This window comes from Dermochelys coriacea, chromosome 3 (genome assembly GCF_009764565.3).
Source record: "Dermochelys coriacea isolate rDerCor1 chromosome 3, rDerCor1.pri.v4, whole genome shotgun sequence".
Taxonomy (NCBI): Eukaryota; Metazoa; Chordata; order Testudines; family Dermochelyidae; genus Dermochelys; species Dermochelys coriacea.
The window spans coordinates 178,770,592-178,773,677 of NC_050070.1; the positions used below are offsets into that span (position 1 = coordinate 178,770,592).

The 3,086-nt window shown below is 44.3% G+C and overlaps 1 long non-coding RNA gene across 1 annotated transcript; it reads left to right on the forward strand.

Annotated features, from left to right (window-relative positions):
* Positions 1-362: 362 nt before the first annotated feature.
* Positions 363-2,577, forward strand: LOC119853695. The gene is made up of 2 exons (XR_005292178.2): positions 363-585; positions 1,861-2,577. It is a non-coding gene; the product is annotated as an uncharacterized LOC119853695 (long non-coding RNA).
* Positions 2,578-3,086: the final 509 nt, after the last annotated feature.

Sequence of the window (3,086 nt, forward strand, 5' to 3'; positions counted from 1 at the left end):
CCTTGGTTATGGCTACTAAAGAGCATTTATGTTTAAATGGAAGACCAAATGAATAGATGCTTTTGTCCCACACTCTTCCTGTCTGCAATCACATGAACTCCTTGCAGACAAGGTTTATTACGAGCTAAAGTGTGGGGTACCCTTGCTGAAACATTGGCAGCACATCAGTGTTCACAGCTGGAGTTCCTGCCCCTTGCTTTTACCAGTGACAGCCAGGGACAGTGTAGCAAGGAAGCATGGTCTCCCTCGGAGATGGATGGAGGGACAGCTGCAAGCCCCAAACCCCCTCCTCCCCCAACTCCATAGTTAGAGGTGGAACACCCATACCTGCCCAGCCGGAAGCAGAGGGGCAGGACAGGAACCAGAAGTATAAAAGGCTGGCCTTCCAGCTTAGTTGGAGAGGAGTCATTGAAGATGAAGGATGTCTCTCACCTGTTGCTGGAGCTTGGACTTGACAGCAACCACTGCAGTACCCGAAAGCTGGAGGGACTGCCAGAGCTGCCAGTCACTGGAGACATCAATGAGTTGCTGGGGCTACTGTTAGATGTTTACTCCCGTGAGACAGATGATAACACTGGAACTCAGGTAACCCCCTTGAGTGGGAGTGTAGGAAGTAGCCCAGGGAAGCTGAATAGGCCAGTCAGTGTGTTGTGGTTGGATTTCCCCACTGACCCAGTGGCAGACCACTCTGCCACTGTTAGGGCCCTGGCCTAGGATGCAGTGGAGTTGGGTGGGCCTGCGTTCCCTTGCAACCCCACCCCTGGGGTGGCAGCCTCCCCACCACCGGCCAAGAGGCCTGCATTTGTTGGCAGTCTGCGAGAGCCAGGACCCCTCACTGTTTGCTGCCCTGCCTTGTTTGAGGGTCTGGGCTAAAAGACTCATTATTTGCTCTGTCCTGAATAGTGGCCAGGACTGCTTGTGGCCTCACCCTGCCGGTGGGATGGGGCTTATGGATACTGTTGCTCTAACTCTGGTGCCCAGTCCGGTTGGATGACCAGGACCCCCAGACTCAGTACTGGGTTATCCTGCTGAGTGATGGAGACCCCAATGATAATTACCCCCTGGCGAACTGTGCTCTTCTAGAGGACTTGTAGAGAGGGGGCATGGCCTTCTCCCAGACAGCTACAACCACGTTACAGTCAAGAATTAGAAGATTCACTTGACTTTGCTTGTCCAGTGTTCCCAGACTAGCATGAAGCTGCTGAGCTTAAGATTTATGATCATTTATATAAACTGAGTGAGTCAAGATTTTTAGTTAATTCCTTGTGTTATCTTTTATAGCAATGTCAATACCATATATATACAGAAAACTTTTTTAGAAAGTAACTCATTTCACTTTAACTTGCTTCCTTCCCCCCTACCTAACTGTCCCCTTTATTATTCACAGGGGAAACTTCTAACATGAATCATCCTTGTGTAAATGAAGTGTCAACACTCTTGTTTGCAAAGCAGGTTTAACAGCTATATTTCATCTGCTATTAATTCTGAATCTATTAAACTACAAAAGTAATGAATTCCATTACCAATAGAAGAAGTCCAGAGTCATTTCCCCCCCCCCCCTCGGAACTTACAGAAAGCTATCCTAAATCTTTCCTGGCAGGGATTTTTTGTTAATTTGTTCTGCAGCTAATAAGATCTAGACCTCAAAATAGGAAAGGCTGTAAGAGCTCTTCAAGCTCCTTCCAGAAGTTTTTCAAGATTTTTAAGTTTTTTCTTAGCTTCTGGATAAGCAAAAAATCTAATTTCCTCCTCTTTCTGCAGACTTTACTATCCCATAAATGTGCAAGTAATCCCACAAAAGGAAAAGCAAAGGGTATTTGGAGGCTTCAGCTACCATATCTGATTATATGTGTCTTTCAGGTATTGTGAAGACGAGTAACACTATTTAATCGGAATGGGAGAATATTGGCTAACTTGGCTCAGTCTCTTCCTTTGTCTACATGTGAATGAAGAGCTTGTGAAAGCTGCCAGACTGCTTGCCCTGGAGACAGAAGTCTTCTATCCACAGAATGGGCAGTGACGGGAAGCTTTTACCTAATCTATGTGCTTCAGGATAGATGTGGAGGGACCACCTCAATGGGTCCATTTTCTGTGTGCATTCTTCAGTGACTGGCCTCTTTGCTTCAAGGTTTCCAGTTGTAAAGGTGGTTTTTGTGATATGCTCATGTGTCCACAGGAAATGGTACCAAGAACTCTAAAATCTTCCTGGAGACTACCTGACTGCCTTCTGATGGTAGAAGTTTGTAGTTAGTACCAGCCTGGGCTGGCTTCAGACTAGCAACCTAGAGGTGACTAGCTCTATTTCTATTTCCCATTCGTAATCCTCCAGGTCCAATGACTTTTTTTTTTTTTTTTAAACTGGGGTCTATCGAGGGACAGCAAAGGAGCACAACTCCCACACCTCTGTTAAAAGGGAGTGCTATTCCCATAGAGTTCTCCCCTCTTATTACCTCAGTACATGATTACATGATATACAACTGTGATATGTTAGCATAAAAATATAGATTGTGAATTAAAGAACTCCTTGTATGTTCCATCTGTAGTGGTGGTTAATACATATAAAGTTTGATTCTTCTTGGCCTTCTGGTTAAGATCCATATAGCTGCAAGCCCCGTTCAAGAGCTTGGCAGCTGCAAAACAAACACCATCCAAGATTGCCTGACCAGAGCCATCCTGCCACCTATGGGGAAGGTTGCCATAAACTCCATCATCCCTGGAACAGATAGCTAACTGTGACCGGACATTGTCATCACCAACAAGGACTGGAAGACGATCATGGAATCATAGAAGATTAGGGCTGGAAAAGATAATGGACAACCAACCTAATTCTTAATTACTGAGGGATAATTGATATATTTTGCTTTCCACAACAAAATCTCTGTACAACTTTTCATGAGTGATGTACTCATGAAGAGTATTTGGATGCTAATCTCTAAACTGTATTGTTAAATCTATTCACCTAAATTTGAGTTCATATTGATTATGTACTCTATCTACATCTACAAAGTTAGTTTTTTAAGTCATATGATACATAATCTAAGCACTATATCTAGATGTACAGACACTCTATCCCAACCTACGTCTTA